The sequence below is a fragment of the Acyrthosiphon pisum genome, chromosome A2, assembly GCF_005508785.2.
Source record: "Acyrthosiphon pisum isolate AL4f chromosome A2, pea_aphid_22Mar2018_4r6ur, whole genome shotgun sequence".
Lineage (NCBI taxonomy): Eukaryota > Metazoa > Arthropoda > Insecta > Hemiptera > Aphididae > Acyrthosiphon > Acyrthosiphon pisum.
The window spans coordinates 49,802,626-49,809,273 of record NC_042495.1 but is presented as its reverse complement, the minus strand read 5'-3'; positions in this window follow the sequence as shown (position 1 = coordinate 49,809,273).

The window sequence follows — 6,648 nt, the reverse complement described above, 5'->3', positions numbered from 1 at the left end:
GATAAAATAGTAAATCTAATTTAATACAATTTTATCTTTCATGGAGCAATACATTGGATATTAAATACATATGTAACATGTACTACACTACTATATAAAGTGAAGTGATTTTTGAAAAACCTAAAGTTTTTTTAATCTTATTATGTTGTTTTAACCATTCAGTAATAGAGTTTTTATATTTCAAAAAATTAGTTTAAATAAAGTCATAAAGTTTTTTAGTAACAATTTTACGACTATTATTAAATTTATGTTTATAAATTACAAATATTTAATTATTGTAATATTTTATGTATGTCTGTTTTTACTATTCATATATTTTCTAATTGTATCTTGAGCATAGCCCGTAATATGTAATTTAAATAAACTAATAATAAGTAAGTTTACCATGTAAGAATACATTTAAAAACTAGTAGGTACCTACCTATTTTAAAGTTGTATTATTTTTATATTAATTGTAACTATTGTTTTCTGAATAGCATAAACATCATAAGAGTAAGTTTCTTAAAATATTTAATATAAAAACCTCTTATAGACATTGCGGAGGGTCGACCTACTTTTATGATTTATTAAGAAGTTTTTATTTTTTAATATGCGCTATGTTTTTAGTTATTCACCATCAATCTGAGACTGGAAATTACATAGTTAATGACAGGGAAACTGTTACTTTTGAAAAATGTTTATTAAAAGAGATTATAATATTATTATTGACTTCAACTACTAAGTATAACTCTTTTCAAGATGACACATTAATAATGAAGAGTGCCATGTGAGGTCTAGCTATTTTGTATGTAGATTTAACTTTAGAACAATCATTATATACATATTACTATTATATATGTTAGCAAGCAAATTATTCTTAACTTAGTTAAAGCCATTATATATTTTTGGCTTAAAATATTTTAAAATTGCCGGATTAGATTATATAAGCTTTTATGTACAGGTTGTCTCATCGTGTTTGTCCTTAAACTTACCTACCACCCACCAACAATGCAAGTCTTGTGTAGTTTACTATATGTCTATATAATATTATTTTATTATCCCGCATACATTATTGTGTAGTTGTGCGTATAGTAAGTATGTATTATGCACAGGGCCGTCCTTAAGGCAGGATGAGCGAGGCCCTCGCTCTGGGCCCCGTGCCTTCATCAGTTGAACAGGCCCGTGCCCGCTTTTGTATATACATTAAAAAAAGTCAAGTTAATGAGAAAAAAAAATTATCATTTATACATTTTTATACCATCAATTGCTGTAATTTTTACTACCTATACGTACTTTTATTAATTGACGTCAGTCGTCAAATAAATGTATTGCATTTTAAACAAGTTAATATGATAAAAATTCAATTTTCAAGGTTGAAAATGATAAAAATCTTCAAAGCGTTCTGTCCTAAAAAAAAATTACTAACTTAGCTATAATATTTATAGAAAAAAAAATGCTGATTAACCATGCTCCGATATTCGAGATCAGCATCTTTACTGATAGAAAAGTGAAACTAGTTGGTATTTTTAGGAAGGGAAAATTTCAAGTAGTTTTAGAAAGCGTTGAGAAAAACAAAAAAATAGGTGACTTTTATACAAAATCAATTTTTGAAAAAATCGATTTAATGTTTTTGGTGTATCTCAAAAATTAATAACTATGAACCTTGAAATTTCCAATAAATATTTATGAAATATTTTCTCAATATTTTGACTATTTTTGAGCTAGTTATATAGCCTTGAGCCCTTGAGAAATTTATCCATTTTTCAAAATTTTTTTAAAACTCCTCGATAAAATCTTTTTAATTTAGTAAAAATCTTGAAAATGTAATGATAGGTTCCTTATAATTTTCATTAATGGAAGTTTAAAAATACATAGGCTCAATTATTTGTTATATACTTATAAAGTTCAAATTTCGACAAAATTCACGAAAGTTTTTCTTTTCATATCTAACATAAGAAATTTAAATAAAAGGTTTCCAACAAGTTTTTGTACCGCTATCAAACTAAAAAAGTTCCCCGGAAAGTCACGTTTTCGATCTTTGTTAATTTTTTTTTAACTACTAAATTTGATAATTTATACAAGTGTGCTAAGCTGATAAAACGTCTCCACTCAGAATATTTTTTCGATTACAATAATTTATCAATGTAATTTAAATATAACACATCCATTACAACGACATGCTTGACACCCACTGTACAGCAGAGCGGTACCCACTTGTCCACCTTTTTTCATATTGTATTAGGTGCTTACTGTATTAATTATAGACTTAGTAATTTATCAATATTATTATACTAATGACATTTTAGGCCCCGCAAATCGTTAGGACGGCCCTGATTATGCACTTTAAAGCTTTTAAAATTATACGAAAACTAATAGTTTAGATTTTGAGTGGAGTGAATTTGATTTATAATGATATCGTGTGCGTGTTTCTGTCTGTCAGCAACATTTTGGGTGGTAAAAATTCTTTGATTTTTGAGCTCAGTATCTTTTCTGATAGAAAATTGCATCTACCTAGTTGGTACTTTTGGGAGGTAAAAATTTTAATTTTCAAGTAATTTTAGAATGCGTCAAGAAAAAGAAAAAAAAAAAGGTGGGTAAGTGGATACGCATGGATGTCGCTCTGCTGTACAGTGGGCCATTGCAGTATAATGGGTGGTATTAAATTTGAATTCAACAATATACTATCATTTTAGGTAGGTATACGAAATACGATTCTGAGCAGAGACGGCTTGTCAGTATGGATATTTTATATTATGTTTATTGTTGTTACTTATTATTAATATACGGTCAACGGTAAGTTGAATTAATATTATACAATTACAACAAAATAACTAAAATCGTTATTCTTGGTTATTTAATATGTAATTTCGTCCAAATTTGAACATAAAAAAACTATTAAAAAAAACAGTGTTTTATATAATTTTGAGATTTTTTGGGTACAAAATAACCTACCTGCGTGGAACTTTGTTTTAAATGTTTAATCCTTAGCTATAAATGTTGAACACGTTTTAATTTTTTAACTACAAAATCATTTTAAAATTTAAAATTTAAAATTTGATAAATGTTGTCAAAAATCAAAATTTAAATGCTTATAAAAAAAATTGTGCCTATGTATTTTTAATGTTTTTCAACTGCTATTGAAACAATATATTAGGAGCCTTGTATTTTATTTTCAAGCTTTTTCACCAAACAAAAAAAATTGTATTGTCATTTATAGAAAAAAAAACTAAACAAATTGTAAACTAAAAATATCCGTAAACAGTTCAAAATAAATCACTATTTTTTGAACATTTTATTGTGTATAGAAAATGCTATTATAAGCAACCAGTGAAAATTGCATTTCATTTTTTTAGAGTTACACCAAAAACCAAATTTGATTTTGAAGAAAACCGATTTTGCGTAAAAATTACCGTTTTCCTTAATTTTTGTTTGTTTTAACTACTGGGAATTTTGACCTCCCTAATGCATCAACTAGATTCACTTTCCCATCAAACAAGATACTGCAGAAGTTTAAAATCAAAGCGGTTTTACTGCCCCAATCGGTGATGACAGACACCCAAAAAAATACATCATCGCTCCGTTCAGAATCTAAAAATTTAAAATTAGTAATTTTTGGGCAAAACCAATTTTTGAAACATGGAATTAATATTTTTGGTTTACCTAACTCAAAAATTACAAACCGTATGCCCTTGCAATTTCCACCAAATATTTATATTAGCATTTTCCACACCAGTCCAATTAATTGGCTATCTTAAATGTTTAAGTCTTTAAGTACCGTGTTTATTTATTTTTTATTCCGAACGAAATTAACGAAAAAAACTTAAAACGCGACTCATTAAACAATATTGATTTTTAAAAATATTAATATGAAATTATTTACTGGGACAACTAAAGTGATCTTGTATATTCAAATTAGTGAATTAATTGTACATTTGTGCATGCAGGCGTATAATTATAAAGATTTATCTATTTTAAAAACAAAACTTAATTTACAATGACATTCTCCAGTTGGAAAAGTTATTAGAATATTTATTAGTAGATCTCAGCTTTAAAAGTTATTACTAAAGCATTATTAAATACGAATATTGATGTTAATTATTATTGATTATGTCGAACACGACACGTCTACTCATATCGTTTTCGAAATGGAGGCATATCCTATTCATTTTTTTCACATTGTCTGATTTAAATATCGTTTTGCAGATTTGTAATTTGGATTGTAGTACAAAAAATTAACCCATTCAAACTCAAATTCAAATTATATTTCACTGTCGATGGCTCTCTGCACTGGAGATGAAAATAACAGTTTTATCATAATATTGTGTTTTTTTTTTCAGAATTATTACGGAATTAACATATTATTATTATAATATTCCAACTACACGAAAAAAAACAAAATCGATACGACTGTTAAAAATAAACAGGATAATCATAACGAATTCCTGAAATATTGTACGGGTCCCCTACACTACACACGGCAGCACAGTATTGTCATCTCTAGAAATAGAACGGAGTGGGGCGCAAAGGGCCTAATCTGGCTCGGTGGACCCCGTAGGCGTTGAAATATTCACTGAAACGGCGTACAACGGTCGCGGAATAACATGGGACATTAGTATATTTATACATTTTGCTCGATTTTTACAAGGTATCGGTGTCTGCTTGGAAATACTATTACGCAAGATGCGGCGGTTATCGATATTTACGTGCGGTTGACATTATGATAGTACCTATATAAGTACTATGTAACATAATAAACCTAGGTACCGAGTATTGACTATAATATAGAATAATGTGAGCATATTGCGTGATAAAGAGAACGTGTACGTTTTAATATATTAAATTTAATAGCTGGTGACTATAATAATATAGACGTATAATTAAATTAAATTTTTTTATTTTTACTTGATATATACAATTTTTTTTTTGTTTGTGTTCAAAAAAAAAATTAATTTACTTAGGTATTTTATCTTGGATCGGATTTAAAGAGCTACCGTGTTTCCCCTGGAGTAGCGCCAGAATATAGGTGTTATGGGACCCATCAGAATAGAGTGGGGTAGGGGTTTTCTGAGTCAACTGGGTGGTGTCTATAAAAGGTTCGACGTAACACGAACCCAACCGAGTGGTTCGTAACAAAATTATTTCGGGAACTTAGAACGTCTGTCTTCTTCCCCCTCTGTATAGTAACAGCCGATGCTCTGGAGAGTGGTCACGTCTCAACACGCCCATTTGGCAAATCAAATATTTTTTTTTTATTAAAACAACAACTTACGTACAGAATGGTCTATACTATTATATGTTGACTTAAGATACTTTTTTAAAATTTTTATTTATTATTTTTATCGAAATTATTATATTTTTACGTATTTACTGCAAATAAAATTTTAAATTATCTACTTGTAAAAAATTAAATTGAAAATAAAAAAAACGATTTTAGGTTTTCATTTTGTGTTTTCACTTAAAAATTTTACATGCAATAACATTTGGTTAAAACATAAATTTAACACTTCAATAATTACCATAATATATTGACACAAGAAATTTTATAAAAGTGTACCGACCTAAACAATTTTTTTCGCAATGTACATTAATAAAGTCAATTTATACCTTGGTACCTAGTAGGTAAATTATATTAGTGGTGTATCATTTTTTAAATTTTTAACGCAATGATTATCGCATTAAAAAAATCATTCCAAATAGAGTTTATATTGCTATTTAGGGAGTTTTGTCAAAGAAACTACTGCAACTTGCATGGAATTAAAAAAAGAAGATATTTACAATATCATTATAGAGATAATCAGTGGTATATTATTGGTATCATATGAAATGTTCGAAATTTATTTACAACCAGAAAAAAAATATATGGGGCTATAGGTGCAAATGCTATGATATTTGTAACATAAAAAATAAGGGATTTAGGTATGGGAGGTTAAGCAAGATGAGGACTTCCTTAAATGTATGATAGTTACATCATGAAAAATTTTAAGTAGTCATAAATTAATTTTGACTTCTGAGTATTTATATTTAAAAAAATGCATTACATCATAGGTGTATATAAACTAAATAACTTGGACAACTAGGCATTAAACAGTGTACAGTGTATAGGTACACCTAAAAGCCTAACCTAACCGGCTTTTTAAGTAAATCTAAAATATTGACTTGTCATGAGGTAAACAAAGTGTAATGAGTTATCAATACTCTATATACTCCTGTATTCTATCAGTAAATGTTATTTCTGATAATATAATATTTGCAATTTTCAACAAATTAAAAATTAAATATAATTATTAGTTTTTAAGATATTATATAGATAATACGGTACAGACCATTGACGTATAGTATTTAAATATATATATATATTATAAATATTTAAGTCTAAAAATTATATTTATTTAATTAACAATATTAAATGTCAAAGTTTTACATTCAACTCATAATTCATCTGCGAGTAGGTATAGAAAAAGTTTACTTCGCCACAGGGGAAGAATATATTCGTATTATAATCCTATGTAGGTATCAATCAGTGACCTACTTTCATGACTTCATGTGTAAACCATGTCTAACTTTTTTTGTTGTTTATCTTTTATTCTTTTATTTTTATTCGAATGCGTCTAACATCTTTCATGCAGTTACATCCAACATTGAACAGCATGTATACTGTATACATGACTT